Here is a 19,143-nt window from a genome sequence, read left to right as displayed (position 1 = left end):
CTATAAACAATCATAGTGATCACATGGTACCCTGTTACCGATTACCAGTAACCGCATAACAAAAGGGGCATGCTGCGCGTTCCTAAACAGGTGTAGGCTCAGTCACGTATATATACACATGATTGAGCCTGCACTTGCCACCCCACCACAGTAAATCTACAATTCGGGAGTGGTAAATGGTTAAAGTAGATTTAAACACTAAAGAGTATGAAATGTTACCATAGGGTGGTACTATGGAAACTGGTATTTGATTCCTTGTGCCACGTCCTAAAATAATATGAATATTAAACCATGGACTTTATAGGCATGTACGCTTCACAAAAGATTTAAAAAAATGCTTTTTTATTACAATCTTAATGCTTAAAAACAATGAAATATACAATAGCTCAAAAAAGATTTCACAACCTATCATTTACAATATAATTAGCACCAGAGCAAAAATAACAACTAGAATGATTTTAGTGGGTTACCCCCTGAAGCAATTCAAAATATTGATGAGGTGCCTAGAGGGCCTCTATGCAGAAGCACACATCTGAGGACTCTAGACAACAGGGTTGGCCACCATATTTGGCAGCCATCCCCTACAGTGCACTTTACCTTGGGCCAATTTACCAGAAGAGAAGTTGGCCTTTCAAACACCCAACTTTTTCAGTTACAACATCCACAGCACATCAGCCCCTATTGGTGGTATACTTTTTATATACAGATTACCAGTGGTCTTCTGCAATAGTCTACCAATACTGGCAGAGATTTTTCTTTTTCAGTATTTTGTTGCACAATGCCCTGTTATACCAGTGGCCCTATCCATAATTGGAACCAAGATAATTAATCTCCTTGATGTGCCTTATGTCCAGACATCCAGACTTGGCGGTCCCAATGGTCTCTGCTCTTTATTGTCACATTTAAGTTTTGTTGTGGTCAGTTATCACTATGCACCCAAGTTCTCCTGAGGAAGCGACTCATTGTTGCAAAACATGTTGATCAAGAGCAATGTTTAATTGGAATTGGAATATCCCCCATTTGGATGAAACCAAATATTATCACTGGTGAACCTCCAGGCACCCCATCGATATTTTGAATTGCTTCGGGGGTAACCCACTCCAATCATTCTAGTTGTTGTTTTTGCTCTGGTGCTAATTATATTGTAAATTATGGGTTGTGAAAACTTTTTCAAGCTATGGTATATTTAATTGTTTTTAAGCATTAAGGTTGTATAAAGAAGCATTTTTTTTTAACAGAAATCTTTTGTGAAGCATACATGCCTATAATGGTTAATTCCTTTCATATTCATAGATTTAAACTCTAACTGAAAGACATTTAGTTCACTAAAGCACTGTGTATGATAAACAAATGCCATTTATTTAACCCCTAGACGCAAATATGCGGCCTCTCGGCATTTGGGCCTTGACACCGAGTGGCCGTATATTTACGTACCATTAGAAAATACATATGTGTTGAGAGAGCATGCCCTGCGCGCTCCCAGTACATATGCTCGTGACTCACGGAAAGGTCCCGATCTCCCCTTGCGTTTTTTTTCCAATTATGTGACCTCCGTGACGGTGAATCACGGTGGTCACATGACCCTAAAACCCCGCCTGCCTCCCGGCTTCAGAAACTCTTAAAGGGCTAGGTGGGGCCAACGCAAAGGGGTTAAATAAAATACTTGATTTACCCCATTTTAACTGTTGCACTTCACTAGTGTTAAAATTAGTGTCTTTGCAGCCACTTCTTGATTACATGTACTCCAGTGATGGCTGCATGGCACTGCTCAGTGCGGGTTACCTGATGGTGGCAACTGTGGAACATGTCTGCTTAATGTATGTTGAAATGGCCATCAGAAGCTTATATGATAGGATGGCTATGCACAAGCACAATTGGGAGACAGGGACAACCACTGTCAGCATATAGCAAGAATTGCTTGAGTCAAGAGTCTTTATGGCAAGATCTTCAGGTATTATGGTATTAAAATCTGCAGATTTCAAAATATTGGAAATTAAACTGACAAGTGAAAGCTGATATAGGATATTAGTAATTGGGTTTGCATACACTTTAATACAAATACCAGTCAGATCATCATTGTTATACAATTGATGTTATTCTGTACAAATATCAAGTTTGTATCGTGGGGCCACAAATGAAAGCATAATGTAGCCTCACAATTGATACAAAGCATTATTCAGACATTTGTTTTAATTTAACACTAACACAAGTCAAGGATTAATGGGAAACATGTGCAGAACACACATCCTCCATTTATTCAGCACAACATACCATTGATGGGGAGAGATAGCTTTTTTTCTCTTGGAATCTATCAAGTGCTGATGTGTGGCATTCTCAGCTTGCAAGAGTGTAGGAGTTTGATGAATCCTGCGCTCCAGGGAATTACAAAAGGGTAATTTAATATACTTTGCTGTTGAAAGCTACTGTATAAGTCATCTTTGTCCATTATTAAATAACCTCCAATGTCACAGCCAAAAGAAAAGTGCAGAGTGTTGATAAGTACACCATCAACCTGTGCCCATTCCTCTGGTTTTATTTTTACTCCGATGTATCCATTGCTTTTCCCAAAACAGTATCTGCAACACAACAAATTAAAATAAAAGAAAACATCCTACTCTTTACAGTAAATCTCCCATTCATTGTAAATATCTTATATATCCAGGCTACCTCCAGCTGAATGGATGATTGCAAAAAAACTTGCTAGAGTCACCCATAGAGTGCACTTATCTAACCCTCCCCACTCCATGAGACTCCATTTTTTTGCCTCTCTCCTTAGGTAATAGACCTGTTCTCTGGTGAAGTATTTTTCTTTTTAAACCATTTCAGATTTTCCTTTTGACAGTTCTATCAAGAAGTTGCCTTGAGCTATTTAGCAGTTTCTGGTGTAGGGCTTCACTGTTTAGGCACTGGGCCTAAAGTTGCATTTTGGGCACTCCGCTTGGCCCAAAATGCAACATATGTAGTTAGCCATAGGAACCTTTACAGGTCCAGGGCTGTGGTCCATTTCTATGGTTTTAGAGACCCTGAAGATCCTTTCAGAGATTTGTTGACTCTTTCAGGCAAAGCCTGGATCCCTAGTGGCCCAGTATCCTAGATAAGATAAAACAGGGCTTACAGGTTCCTGTCTTTAGTTAGATACCTCAAGCTCACTACACACATTGCAGTTTTATTAGCAGAGGGGTTATTCGCTTTAACATGGTGCCCCTTATAATTGCTCTAATGTTTCTTGATGTGAGCAATTTAAAATTTTGTTTCCTATCTATAATTTATAAACACAGCCTGTGCCTGGGTTGTAGAGGCTCACATATTTGGACATGGACATGCAAAACCCCATCCATTTCTCACTCTATTCCACAAGTACCCCTGTGGAGATCCCCTCACTTAGCAATGGCAGATCACAGCTGCAAGGAAGCTGGGACAAAAGAAGTGTTCTCCAGACAGCCTACAGGAATTTCAGAATACTGCTCAAGGTGACAGCTGTTCCCTTGTCCCTGACTAAGTTCTTGTTATGACAACGCTCCCCTCCTCTGACTCTAGCTCCCTCTCAAGCGTGCACCATATGGTCTGACAAAAGCAGATTTCTCTGCCACTACGTCTGAATTCTTCAGAAAACGTTTGCTGCTTTTATAACCTTCAGTTTCCAGAGGCCAGAAATGCTGTTTGTCCTCTTTTCCTACTGACCCTGTTCTTCACTTATTGATACGGCGTGCGCCAGTATTTTTCTAGCTAAACGATAGACATTTCCTATACACACACAGATCAGCAGTGCACTGTATGAGAACTGGCCCAATCTTGAAAGGGTATTCACTCCACCTGTTATTTTTTCTGGAACATCTCTCATGGAAAAGGTTTTAAGAAGAAATGGACTGTTTCATAAGTGGATCCTGCCATTTCAGTTCTCAATAAAAACTTTACAATTCCTGTTGTGGATGTTCCCTTGTTTTAGTATTCTGTTAATAGGGGTTTTAAGCCTTCCTAAAGGCCTCATTCACCCTTGCAGGTCTAGCCCTGCAGCCAACTATTGCTACCTTGTTTATTTTCCAGACTATTGTTAACTTGACTAGACAAATGAACAATGAACCAAAACAATTACAGCTGATGTCTTCACCCTTATTGTTTTGTGTTGACCTTCTGGAAAATGTAATTCACCAAGGCTCTAGAATGTCCTTTATCTCTTTGCAGATGCACAGGATTTTGTGGGTAAAAGCTTGGTCTAATGAACCCATTTGTAAGAAGCATCTTTTTTTGCATGCCTTTTGATGGTGAATGTGTATTTGGGGAATTACTTGATAAATTCATCAATTAAATCAATACATTACCTGAGGGGAAGGTACTTCTTCCCCACAAGGAGAAGCTTAAGTCTCTTCCTTTTTCTGCTTACTGAAAGTAGTGTTTACACTTTCCCCAGGCTTCAAAAACCAATCAAAACCAAGGTTTAACACTTCCTTTTGTCACAAGCCCTGGAATCCAAAGTCCACAAAGCCTGCCCAGAATCCCTATTTACAATGAAAGGGTGCGCCCACACCTCAGAGTGGGGAGAATTATTTTGTCTTTGCACCAGTATGGATCTGACATGTCCCTCACCTCTGGGTCCAATCTGTCATTTCAGTAGAGTTTTAATCTCTGCCCCTCTTTGCTTCTTGACTTCCAATCTACTGTCTTCAGATGAAAAGAAATCAGATTTAATGACGGCCTTGAGCCAACTTCAGGCACAAGGAGTGGTTGTACCAGTTCCTTTGGAAGAATGATTTCAAGGTTTCCATTCAAACCTATTCACAATTCCAAAACTAACATGGGGGCTTCTGCTCAATACTTGACTTAGAATATAAACAGATTTTTTTGTGTACCTAAATTCTGGATGGAATCAACAAGATCTGTCATTGCCTCCTCAGTCCAGGAGAATTTCTGGCATCAATAGACATACAAGATGCATATCTACACATTTCCATTTTTCCAGCACATCAACATTTCTGTCTTTTTGCTGTGGGAGACCAGCTCTTCAAATTTGTAGCACTACTTTTTGAGCTGTCCTCTGCACCCTGAGTGCAAAACTAAATAAATAGAAATTAATTTGTGCGCTACCGAATAGTGTCAACAAACTAACATAACCCCAGCTGCTGCAATCACTATATGTGGGTGTTCAACACAAATAAAAAATAGAGAAAGGAAAATGTGTTGTGCTGCTGTAAAGTTACAAAATTATCCCCATATTTTATAATCCATAAAGTGTACAAATATTCGCACATGAGTAAACACTGTGTAAACACAGTCTTCAAAAGCTGCTAATCCAAGTTCACAGTGAAAGTCAAAAGTCCTCCAATAATCAACAATGAAACTTGTCATCCTCCTGCTGGTGAATGAACCCTCTTCCCCAGTGCTGTCAAATTCACTATATTTGCACCACCACACTCATGTGTCTGAAATGGACCCTCAGCTTCACATGCCTTTCCCTGTCTCTGGGGATCTATGCAAAATTTCCATCTGCTCTCTCCCTTCCACTGCCCATATAAGTTGGTAACCTCCAGCTGCTACAAGTCTGCAGGATGCAACTCAAAGCAGAGAGGAAACCGCCATGGTGTAGTATGTTAAAAAAGGAAAATATTTTATTAAGATTACACTCACATGTATAACAGTGTAAATCTCTAAACAATGGGACACTGTGCTGCCAAGTATTCAGTGATGTCTCTAGTGCATGGAACTTCCTGTCACCAGCTCCCCCCCCCATGTGTATCGTCACAGACCATGTGACTTCATTGGGGTAGCTAGGTGACATGCGCTGACCACTTATATAGATACCGATACTTCCGCATCTTTGGTCAGGCTGTTTATCCGCTGTCATGGTAACACTACTCAACATTACTTTCCAGAGACGCCAAAACTGAATGCTTGCAAGTGACAGAAAGGAAAAATAGTCCGCCACTCTGCTCATGAAGCTGAATATCTAAAGGGGTACTTCTCAGGGAGTTCACATAATACGCCACAAGTTAATAAATTGATATGTATAAAAAAAGTGCATAAAATTGAGTTATATGTAAAAAGGGTTATATATTATATATAAAACCATACCCATATGTGTATAACAATTAGTGTGTGCAATGCGCTCAATACACAGAATGTACATAAATTATTAATAGACCAAAACTGGGTATATAAAATGATGATAATGATAGAATAATAAAATAGAAAATTAGATGAGGGAAAAAAGGAAAGAGATCAAAATTGGATACCTAACAACATCCTAATCACAAGCAATAGATGACAATGACACAGTGCATGGACAGGATAGTGACTGCAGTCCCCCGAAACCTAATAATTTATAGTTACTAACAAAACCGTGTTCAAATCAATATTTAAACCTTTAGGTGCTAAAGTCTGAAATGAATAAATCCATCTGGATTCCCACTGACTTAAAATGTTACTAAACCCAGGACTCTGCATTCACTATATCAGGTCTCCTACAGTACACAGAACATGGAAATGCAATTATTTTAGTAAATATAAACTGCTAAATATCTTTTCTCATCAGCGGTTAGAGCAGTCTTGTGACTTCTATCAGTGCCCAACAGTGCACTGGTTAAAGCTTGTAGGAGTAGTTTACATTCTCCCCTGATTGTCCTATAAGGCTGAAGGACCCCTGACCCTCTGTCTGGTCAGTGCTGATTGGCCCTAAGCTTATCACATGCACTCTCCCAAGAAAAAAAAAACTCAAGCAATACATACCAAGCTGAGCATGTGCAGCTTGCCCCCAAGATTCTGTACTATCAGCAGATGGATTGGGGACAGTTGAAGAAGAGGAGGATCAGAGAAGACACAATAAAACAGCCTTTATGCACAATGCAGAGGATTAACCCCTTAGGTTCCACAGTGAATATAACAAGCATGCGTTACTGAATTTTACTGATTTTACTGTTGTGGGTTTAGTAACTCTTTAAAATCCTTACTTTATGGCTACCTCTCCAATGTTTCTTATATGCCTGTATCCCCCAGAACAGCAGCATGGAGGGATCCTTGTTGTGGTGTGTCAAAAAATGTTTAGATAGATGATGTTTCTTGGATCCTTTACTAATACTCCTGAATTCTGATTCACCAGAGACATCACAAAATGCTTGCCAGCACAGTGTCCTATTGTTTAGCGGTTTACATCATAATACATGCAAGTGTAATCTTAATAAAAAAAGGTTTTTAAGAAGAAGTGGTAATGTAATAAAAAATGCAGCGCTAGAATAAATAATTAAAGTGTAAAATTGGTGATAAATGCGCAAAATTGTGCGCTAGCAAGTAATATAACAGTGATGTCTTGATGAAGACAATAGGTAATCATAAAGTGACAGCAGTATCATATAAACACATATGTCATACAACGATATATAGATCAATAAAGGTCCATAAAATTATTCAAAAGGTGCGTCAGCTTTCCAAATAAGGAAGATATCAAACATTCACTTTAAACTTCCATCGCATCATCATAAGGTGCACGTGACTTCCTTGATGAGAAAGAAAAGGGTGTGCTTGCACTCACCAGACATAAAATGATTTTACGCAGGTAGTATAAGGGACACTGATGGTCATCTGGAACCTGGCTGGGATGTGGCACTCCGAAGGCGCTTGGTATACCCAGCGAAAATGCTCCAGACCTCACAGTGGACCCTCTCCGATAGTGGGAACTGCTCGCAGGTTTTACTTACACCCGGCAATAGGTGAGTTCAGCAACACCTTGCTAGTGCCAAGAAAATATCCCCCACACCATTACACCACCAGCCTGAACGGTTGATACAATGCAGGATAAATCCATGCTTTCATGTTGTATATGCCAAATTCTGACCCTACCATCTGAATGTTGCAGCTGAATCAGTCTACCTATTCTCCTCTGACCTCTGACATCAACAAGACATTTTCGTCCACACAACAGCTGCTCACTGGATATTTTCTCTTTTTCGGACCATTCTCTGTAAACCCTAGAGATCATTGTGTGTGACATTTCCAGTAGATCAGAAGTTTTTGAAATACTCAGACCAGCATGTCTGGCACCAACAACCATGCCACGCTCAAAACCACTTAAACCCCCTTTCTACCACATTCCGATGCTTGGTTTGAACTTCAGCAAGTCATCTTCACCACATCTAGATGCATAAATGCACTGAGTTGCTGCCATGTGATTGGCTGATTAGCAATTTGTGTTACCAAGCAATTGAACAGGTGTACCTAATAAAGTGGCCGGTGAGTGCATTTAATTTATTCTCGGAAGTCATGTACATTTTATAGTCTTTATTGATTGTTTTTTCAGGTTTGTACAATTTTCACCTAATTTTAGAAATCTTAGACATGACCCAAGCCAGAATTTTTCTTCCTCGGGAAAAATTGCTTCTATAAGGTCCCGCTTGCAAACTTTCAGATCCAAAAGGCACTGCTCAGTTCTCTTCTGCATGAGGGTTCTTGACTTCCTGGTAGCCTCCTTTAAAGGCAGTTTACTTTGCCCAGCTTCATTCCAGACCGCTTCAATCCAACACCCTCACAGCGTGAAACAAGCAAATCCAGTCATTCAATGCTTCTATTCAGCCAGACAACTCTCTCACTGGCATCGTGGATCTTCATCTCTGCCCTGAATTGGGAAGGTTGTTTCTTCACATAATCTGGAAGGTGGTGACAATGAACAATGAATGCAAGCCTCATGGGCTGAATGGGAATTTTTAGCTTCAAAACTGTCCAGGAGATTAAGTCACCAGTGGAGTCAAGACTCCCCATAAACATTTTGGAAGTGTGAGCCCTCAGATTGTCTCTGCAATACTGGACCTCCCTTCTGCAAGGTCGCCCAGTTAGGGTACAGTAAGACAATTCCACAGCAGTGGGTCTATATAAGCCATCAAGCTGCCCTAAGAGAAACATGTCTGATACTCTCCTGGCAGAAACTCACATTCCAGCTTTATCTGCCATCCAGATCCCGGGAGTGCACAATTGGCAAGCAGACTTCTTAAAAGGCCAATGCTTAGACCCAAAGAAAATTGATCTATGCTGCTTGGATGTGGTCAAGGCTGTCAGGGTTTATCTAGCAGTCACAGCCTCTGTTTACAAGTCCCTCTTAATTCTACCTGTTGGTCCTCATACAGGGCATCTTGCTTCCCACTCCACCATTGCCAGTTGGATCAGACAACTTATTTCTAAGACCCATGCCCTTAACAAAAAAGTGTTCCTCCCTTCCCCATCAGAGCTCATTCTACCAGGGCTGTTGTGGTCTCTTAGGCTTTTCAGCATAAGTCCCAGATTTGCAAGGCTGACACCTGGTCCTTTTTCACATGTTTTTACAAGTTCTACCAGCTGGATGTACAGGCTTCAGCTGATGTGAGCTTTAGTTGCAAGGTGCTTCAAGCTGTTATCTGAGTGTTTTGGGTTCTCTAATCTGTGCTTTTTGTAGGCCTGTTTTCATTTCTGTTTGCTATGTTGCTGCCCACAAGCAGTTTATTGCTAGGGGATGTCCCATGGTCTATGAATACTAGTCATGTTACTGTGCTGTATGATTAAGATGATAGGAATTTCAATTTACATGTAAATTGCTAATTTTGAAGTATGTCCTGGAGGGGGCCCTAGTAAGTTTTTGTTACCAGTGTCCAATTGCCTAAAGGTAGCCTGTAAATATTCTAATGTCTACAAGTCCTGTGCCCTGTACTGTTTTCCAAGATAAGGAATTTACAGGCAAGTCAAAATTCCTTTTATTTTGGATGCTCCTAATTATCTGAACTCGCCAAGAATAAAGCTGGCCATAGACAGTTCAATTTTTGGCCAGTTCATCAAGGACCGGCTGAGATTTGATCCATCTATGGGCAGGCGGATTGTACCATTCATCAATCGACTTGGGTACAACTGGCATGTTGGATTTTTTAGCATGCGATTATTGCCAGCTATAGCTGCTAGCAATAATCATTGTGTTCTCCCTGGAGGGACAGCTCCCTGTGCGCTCCCCCTCCTCCAGGAGAATGGGAATCCTCCACAAGAGGGATTCCCAATAAACACAGTCAGGAAAGAAAATCTCATCATCCATGGTTTACCTTTGTGTGGTTTTATTGACGCTTGGGTGGATGGAAGTGTTGTAATGCCCATAATTTCTAGTCCAGTAACTACAGCAGCAGGATTTTTATTTTAAAATGAAATAAAAAAAAATACTGTACAGTTAAAAAGCTGTGAGAAAAAAAAAACAATAACTTTGTTTTGAATATATTATTCAAGTATTAGTTTATACTCATAAAATTAGATGGTACAAAATGGTGTCCTTTTTCTGGTATGGCCATGTCATCATGATGTCTAAATGCAACCCTGATGGAACAGTGTAAATGTGTCCTAATTTTTAGATGTATTTATTTTTTTAAATTTTAGGAGGGATGGTATTCTGGCTGAACAGAAGACATTTGTTCTAGGCCTGAAATTCTCAGCTTGTGCTCTCTGGGTCTCCCTGGCAGGCCCCAGTGCTTTTTCCCATAATTGTTGGTATAATTGGTTCTGTTTTATTTTCCGAGGAATGATGCTTTAAGAATTCACAGCTCTTTGCTAGGCAACAATGCTTTTGGTGAAATAGTTTTATCCATTGCCGCTTCTGCAGTTGATATAACTGAGCAGTTCTCCTAGAAGGATGATAGGCACAGATGCGTTCTTGGTTTCAATCCAATAAAATCTCAGAATTTACACAAATGGTTTTGATACTTTTTATAACATAGATTACAGCATCTATTATATGTAACAGAACAGTTCTGTAGGAGATAACAGCTTGCATACTGTCTAGTACTTTTGTGTTCCATAGTCACATAACCAACAAGTCCCAGCATACATGTCTCAACAGGTAGCTACTACTGAGCTACGATTACAGAAAATGATTAGACAAAATTACTTTTTAATTTTTTTTTTAATCTCCATTTTATAATTGCTGTCTTTTGACCTACAACCTTTTATTTACAGCAAATATGTGTTTTTAGCATTCCATAATGTCAGGGCTTGACGTCAGGAAGAAATAAATCTATATTCTTGAAACAGAGTATTAGGCGATGTCAAGCCCAATATTGACATTGTAAGTAATTGGATGTGATGCATTAAAACGACTGGCTTTCTTCCTACAATCCAGGGCAGCTCATAACCTTTAGTGAAAAAAAAAGAAAGCACAAAAGAAATATTAAGCTGAAGAGATATAAGAAGTGCAAAATATATTGAAGGCTTATGTAAACCTACTGACAGTCAGGCATTCAATGAAATAAATTGCTTTTTCTCCATGCACTTTTATTACCTTTACATTTTAATGTGCAGTAGCTGGAAAAGCCCTATAATTAAGCCTATGTAACAAGGCATGTAGAATACGTGTGCAGCCATTAAACTAAATAGAAACCAGTGATGAAGCAACCCCCGTAGCAACCCACAGGCAATAGGAATCCTACTACAATTTGTATGACTGAAACATGATCTATGAAAGGCAGACCTTTTATTACTCCACCTTTCCTCCATTTATATATCTAGTTTCATTCACACAAACTACAGTGCATGCTTCTAAGAATGGAGAAGCTGGGTGGAAAGGGTGGTAAAGTCAGGCACTCTTTATGATAGCCTGTAACAGCTCCCACAATTCTATTAATCTTTGCTGCACTGGAAGATTGTGGCAACAAGAGTGGAGGGACATGAATAGAGCAGGATTTCACCTTACAGAAGAGGCAACAGCACAAGGGACACATCCTACTTGACTGTAAGTTATGCCCCTTTTACTGGTGGTTGCTCTGTAAGTTGAATGCGAACATCCTTTGCCCCCAATACCCCCTCAGCTGTGATCTTTCAGTGCTGCGGGGGTTAATATGAGCCACTGGATCCACCCATGCACTCATTTCTGCCGAGTGCTCTATTCAGAATAGCTTCATCACTGGTTTCTACTTAGTTTATTAGGTACTGCATATGTACTCTACATACCTTGTTCCATAAGCCTAATTATAGCACTTTTATAACTGCAGGAGCATGGAGGGGGAGCAGAGGACTTTGGATTTCAGTGAACAGAGCAGCTACCAGCAAAAGGGACACTTGTCATTCAATGTATATACCGTCCCTTGTGCTGATTAAAAAGAAAAAAACTTAGCTTTAAATTGTGACCAGCTGCCGACAAGAATTATTCACCTCTTTACCAATAACATACACGTGAATCGCTTTTTCAGTGTAATAATAAGAAAAACTGTACTAATGCTCCATTATTCTTTTTGTCATATTCTTTTATATGTTCCTTTACCTTTGCCATAGTGGAACAAAGAACTCACTCACCAGGTATAATTTGTCTGTAATTGAATTGAAAATCTCAGCAAGCTTGTGGTTCTCCTGTCAGCAAAAGTTACTGCAAAGGCTTTTTCTTGATCTCCGAACAATACCAACCAATAACAGGGCAAATTTAAACTGGATTATGCAGCACACATTATCATCTAGTACAATAAGGAACACATCAAGTCAGTGCTACTCTAAGTCCTAGGCAGGACTGCAAAGGAATACATCAAGTCAGGTCTGCTGTCTGGGTCCTAGGTAGGACTATGCAAGGGGGGGAACAACACTCTACAGTAATTATTTATCTTTCAGATTAAATTGTCCCTGTAGAGGTTGTGTGCACCACATAGGATGCAGCAGCTGTAACCGACACATCCTAAAGCCCAGGGGGCAGGTCTGACCATTCGAGCACTCGGGCACTTCCTGAGGGCCCAGGGTCAGTAGGGGGCCCCATGAAATGCCCCTGGTACCTTTTATAGGCTTTTTTGGGTGTGGGCAAGGACACAGGGGCCTCATGATCCCCAATTGCCCGGGGGCCCCATGAGTTGTCAGTCCGCCCCTGTCTAAGACTGTCTAAAGGTGTCAGTGGGTTTTTTGAGAGACTGGATGTCTGCAGACAATAAATGTGCTTGATGCTTCAATGAAAATTGAGAGGCACACAGTGAGGAGGAAAATGGAAAAAAATTCTGCATTTTTAAAAGTGGGAGAAACCAGGCAGATTTATAATCAAGAAATGTAAAATAGAGTGGATTATTTCACATAAAAATCCTGAAATATTGAACAGCTTTAGTAGGTCGCACGTCAGGAGCAAGACGCTAGTCAATCAAGAAATCAGAATACATAATTCACTAGCACTTTTTGCTGTGTGATAGCTAAAAAGAGTGGGAAATTTGAGTGGAGAGTGAAAAAGTTTTACTTTTGACTGCTGGTGATTGTTGGTGCTTGTAGTTGTTTTATGTTCTTCTTTGGGTTTTGCTAAAAGTTTTTAGTTTTTTGAATCACTTTTTCTGTCACTTTTTAAATAGCATTTTTTTCTTCCTTTCCTGGCCTTCCTTCAGTCTGCTAATTAAAGGGAGGGGTTAATTGGTCACAGTTTATACAGGTACTATATAAAATGTGCCTTAGGGCTCACTCTGAGCATGCCTGTATTTTGCTTGCTGGACCTTTGACCAAGTGGACATTTGATAAGTGGAGTTAAAAAACCGGAGTGGAAAACAGGATATTATAACAGGAGTCTACTGACCTGTAAGTGACAACTGATATTTCCTATTAATATTGTAATTGGAATATGAATGGTAGCAAGGTGGAAGGTTTTCTGCAGCGCACAATGTTCCACATGTATGTAACAATGGAGAAACAGCTCCAGGATGGATACCGCTGCGACAGATGTGAGTGGGTTGCCCTTCTGTAAACTCGCGTTAGAGATCTGGAGGAGCAAGTTGCAACTCTGGGCATAACCGACAACCTTGAAAGGGGTCTTCTGCTCTCTGAGCAGGTAGCTAATGGTATTGATGTGGAGGGCAAAGGGGCTAATCAGGATTATCAGGTAGGAAGATGGGTTACTGTAATGAGAGGGAGTGGTAGGGGCTCACAGAAAAGGAAAGCTGGCCTTGGGTTTGTGCACTCAAACAGATTTGCCAAGTTGGGTGAAGATGTGGGTGTGGCAAGCTCAGGGGTGGCAGCCCTGGATGTCACTGCTATCCCTAACAGCCGGGAGGGCAGACCATCTGGAAGGGGTGGTAAGGGTAGTGCAGGAAGGCCTAGACAGCTGGTGGTAGTAGGGGATTCTATAATCAGAAGGACTGATAGAATAATTTGTCGCCAGGATCGCCTCAGCCGAATGGTTTGCTGTCTCCCTGGTGCCAGGGTTCAGCATGTGGTGGACCGGGTTGATAAATAACTGGGAGGGGCTGGGCATGACCCAGCTGTCTTGGTCCATGTTGGAACCAATGACAGAATATATGGAAAGTGGAGGCTCCTTAATCAATTTAAAGAACTGGGCTGCAAGTTGAAGAGAAGGACCTACAAGGTGATATTTTCTGAAATAGTACCTGTTCCATGCGCAACTCAGGAAAGACAGGGGGAGACTAGAGAGATCAATGCATGGCTAAAGACCTGGTGTAAGAGGGAAGGATTTGGGTTTCTAGAGCACTGGGCTGACGTTTCATTGGAGTGCAACATATATGCTAGAGGGGGTCTGTTGTGCTGGGGGAGAAGTTTATGAGAAGGCTGAAGGAGGATCGAGGGGGAAGGGAGAATTAGATTACAACAGGGTGGACAGATCAGACAGGGGTCAGTACTTTTTGGTGGGTGGAATGGGGAAAGATGGAAGATAAGAAGGTTGCCATGTTACAAACAACCAGTGGAATTGGTACCATTTGTATGAAAATAAAAAAATATACAAAATACCTGTGCATTAAAGTGTTTGTTCACCAATGCCAGAAGTCTGCCAAGCAAAATAGGTGAGTTGGAAGCTTTGGTGCATGAACAGAACTACGATTTAATTGGTATTGCTGAATCTTGGCTTCATTCTTCACATGACTGGACCATTAATATTCCTGGCTATGTTCTCTTTCGGAGAGACAGAGTAAATAGGAAAGGTGGTGGTGTCTGTCTCTATGTGAGAAGTGATCTCAGAGCAAGTGTGAAAAAAGACCTAGTTGATGGAGAGTGTGATGAAGCTGAAGCATTATGGGTGGAACTGCACATGGGGGTGTGTACTACAAAGGTAATCATTGGAGTTTGTTATAGGCCTCCCAGTGTTAATGAGGAGGTGGAGACTCAGCTCCTTGCACAGATCGAAAAGGGCTGCAAGGGCTGGGACAGTAATAATAATGGGGGATTTTAACTACCCGGAAATTGACTGGAGTAATGGTACTGCAGGCACAATTTAAGGGCAAAAATTTATAAAACCTACTACAGGACAATTTTATGGTACAGTTCATAGAGGCCCGAACTAGGAATGATGCTCTGCTGGACCTGGTAATCTCAAAGCATGCAGAGCTCATTATGAATGTCCATATAAAAGAACATCTGGGTACCAGTGACCATAACATGATTTCATTTATTGTTAGCTGTAAACAGCAAGCACGTATGGGAAAAAATAAAAACTCAGTTTTAAGAGAGCTAATTCTCCAAGACTTAGACTGGGAGGGAATATTGGCATCGATGAACACAACACAGAAATGGGAGTTCAAAAAGACTGTATGTGAGCACACTGCAAAATATATTCCAATAGGTAACAAGTTTTAAAAGGCTAAAAAGCAAACCTATGTGGCTTAAAAAAGCTATAGATAAGAAAAGAGCCTTTATTAAATATAAAAATGAAGGAACGCTATCATTGTTTAAACATTACAAAGAATATAACAGAATATACAAAAAGGAAATAAAATCTGAAAACGAATGACAGATTGCAAAAGATAGCAAGACCAATCCCAAAAAATTCTTCAGATATATTAATAGTAAAAAGGTCCGGTCTGAGTAGGTGACTGGGGACAAAGAAGGCAAATGTATGAAATACTTTCTTCAGCTCTGTGTATACAAAGGAGCACGGGGGAGCTCTTGTCCATAATAGGCATGGTATTGACACAGCTCCAGATGGTCCACATTGGCTCACAATTGATATGATCCAAAAATATTTAGACAGAATAAAGGTGAATAAAGCACCTGGACCGGATGGTATACACCCACAGGTCCTTAAAGAATTGAGCTCTGTCATTTTAAAGCCATTTTCTCTAATTTTTAGGGACTCTTTAATGACTGGTATAGTACCACTGGATTGATGTAAGGCCAATGTGGTGCCAATATTTAAAAAGGGGTCAAAATCCTTACCAAGTAATTATAGACCTGTTAGTTTAACTTCTATAGTTGGGAACATACTGGAGAGTTTAATAAAAGACCACATAGATGAGTTCTTGCTGGGAAAAAATATTTCAAGCAACAGACAACATGGATTCATGAAAGACAGAAGTTGTGAAACAAATCTGATTTCTTTTTATGAGGAAGTGAGCAAAACCTTAAACAGAGGGGTGGCGGTGGACGTGGTATAGTTGGATTTTGCAAAAGCGTTTGACACCGTTCGCCACACATGGCTAATGTGTAAGGTAAAGTCTACAGGCTTGGAAAAATCCGTATGTAAATGGATAGAAAACTGGCTAAAAGATTGTATTCAGAGAGTAGTGGTTAATGATTCATACTCTGAATGGTCTAGGTTTGTCAGTGGTGTACCCCAAGGTTCAGTGTTGGGACACTTATTTTTTAATATATTTATAAATGATATAGGGTCTGGGATTATAAATACCATTTCAGTCTTTGCAGATGACAAAAAAGCTGTTCAGTGGAATAACGTCCTTACATAATGTTTACAACTTACAAGCCGACCTCAATGCACTATTTAATTGGGCAACTATGTGGCAAATGAGGTTTAATGTTGATAAATGTAAGGTTATGCACTTGGGGGCTAAGAATATGCATGCATCAGACATACTAGGGGGGGGTACAACTGGGGGAGTCAATGGTGGAGAATTATCTGGGAGTTCTGGTAGATCACAAGCTTAATAATGGCATGCAATGCCAAGCTGCAGTTTCTACAGCGAGCAAAATCCTCTCTGGCAAACTTCAGACGGGTCTGGACATGTGATGACTTGAGCAGGGGAACCTTCTGTGCAATGCATGATTTGAAACCATGACGGCGTAGTGTTCTACCGACAGTGACCTTTGAAACTGTGGTCCCAGCTCTCTTCATGTCATTGACCAGCTCCTCCCTTGTAGATCTGGGCTGATTCCTCACCTTTCTTATCATCAGTGATACCCCACGAGGTGAGATCTTGCATAGAGCCCCAGTCCGAGGGAGACTGACAGTCGTCTTTAGCCTCTTCCATTTTCTAACAATTGCTCCAACAGTTGATCTATTTTCACCAAGCTGCTTGGCAATTGCCCCGTAGCCCTTTCCAGCCTTGTGGAGGTCCACAATTTTTTCTCTGGTGTCTTTTGACAGCTTTTTGGTCTTGCCCATGGTAGTAGTTGGCGTTTGACTGGCTGTGGGGTGGACAGGTGTCTTTAAAGAGCTCAGACAGGTGCTACTAAGTTAGATTAATGAATGGAGTAGAGGTGGACTTTTTAAAAGGCACAGTAACAGGTCTTTGAGAGCCAGAATTCTTGCTGTTTCTTAGGTGTTCAAATACTTATGTTCAGCAGTGCAAGACAAATAAATTCTTTAAAAATCATACAATGTGATTTCCTGATTTCTTTTTAAATTCTGTCTCTCAGAGTGGGAATGCACCTACAATGTGAGTTTCAGACCCCTCCACGATTTCTAAGTGGGAGAACTTGCAAAATCACAGGGTGTTCAAATACTTCTGTTCCTCACTGTACATCAGTGGTTCATATAGTGAACTCTGTGTAGATGTATTCACCTTGAGGTCATCACAGAGGACAAGGGGGAACTCTTTACGTCTGGAGGAAAAGAAATGTAATCTCCAAACACGGAAAGGTTTCTTCACAGTAAGAGCTGTGAAAATGTGGAATAGACTCCCTCAAGAGTTGGTTCTGGCCAGCTCAGTGGATTGCTTTAAAAAAAGGTCTGGATTCTTTCTTGGATACACAGAATATAACTGGATAATAACATTTATAGGTAAAGTTAATCCAGGGAATATCCGATTGCCTCTCGGGGGATCAAGAAGGATTTTTTTCCCCTTTAGGAGCAAATTGAATCATGCATTGCTGGGTTTTTTTGCCTTCCTCTGGATCAACTTTGAGTGTAGGATTATAACTTTTTTTTTTTTAATGGTTGAACTGGATGGACTTTTGTCTTTTTTCAGCCAGACTAACTATGTAACTAATTTCACTGAATAAAATCCCCAAAAATTGTACTGGCTTCATTCACAGTATCAAAGCACTTTTACTAGGCTGCATTTTAAACAGGACAGAAATCAGACAGATTTTTAATTAAAAAAAAAAAAAAATTAGTGTGTATTATATTGAATTGATGTCACATGGTAACGTGGGAGAGTCCAAAATCCTGTGTAATGCAGACCATAGACGGGTCGCTTATCGGCTGAATTTTCGTCCGCACAAAAAATCGGCTGATATTCACGCCGTCAATACCGTCGGCTGTTTTTCACACGGATCTTCTTGTTTACTTTTATCGGTCATGCTGGAAAATCCACGAAAAATGGCCGTTCTTCATGGACATTGGTGGCAGCATCGCTGCCAGCAACGACTGATTTTTCGTTTATCGTTCGAAAATTCAGACGATAAATGACCCGTCTATGGCCAACCTAAGGCTCACCATACAGGATACAATCTGACTGTACAGTGTCTCTGCAATCAGCATTTCTTTGCCTTGCATTAACAAAGCACAAATTCACTTCAAAGCATTTTTACCCAGCATAGCCCTTGATTTAGTATTTTTGCCTTCGTGAAACCCTGCTATAGAGCATATTTTTTCAGGGGAGTGCAGGCAAGCATTGGAAAGTAAAAATTACAAAAAGATTGAAAAGTGTGAAGATCCCCAGATTCATTGACTGGTGACAATAGGGGATTTAACGCAGGTCTCATCTAGCTTTCAAAGACTGCATGTTTCTGTACTATCTACTTCTATAGTAATTCCATAACTTGGTTCAGTGCTCATTAAATGAAAACTCTATTGAGAAAATGTTGAAGATGCCATTAGTAAATACAGGCGTCCCTTGGTTTACGAACGCTTCGGTTAATGTAATTTTCGAATGAAAATCCATACAAACTGATTAATTGGATTTCAATGCATTTACAATTTTTTTTTAATCATGTCCCTGTACAGTACAATGCCTTTAAAGTGCACTTTATAAAGATTTTTGAACAGATGAGACTTTTTTTTTACATTTTTCTGACCTCCAG

The 19,143-nt window shown here is 40.4% G+C and overlaps 1 protein-coding gene across 1 annotated transcript in view; it reads left to right on the top strand.

Moving 5' to 3' along the window:
* Positions 1-19,143, top strand: part of PITPNM3 (PITPNM family member 3) — a 728,404-nt gene that overhangs the window by 600,471 nt on the left and 108,790 nt on the right. The gene's annotated exons all lie outside the window — the stretch shown is intronic.

Source organism: Staurois parvus, unplaced genomic scaffold (genome assembly GCF_062004578.1).
Source record: "Staurois parvus isolate SC_StPar_1 unplaced genomic scaffold, SC_StPar_1.0 ptg000321l, whole genome shotgun sequence".
NCBI lineage: Eukaryota > Metazoa > Chordata > Amphibia > Anura > Ranidae > Staurois > Staurois parvus.
This window is presented reverse-complemented; position numbering and strand designations above follow the sequence as displayed.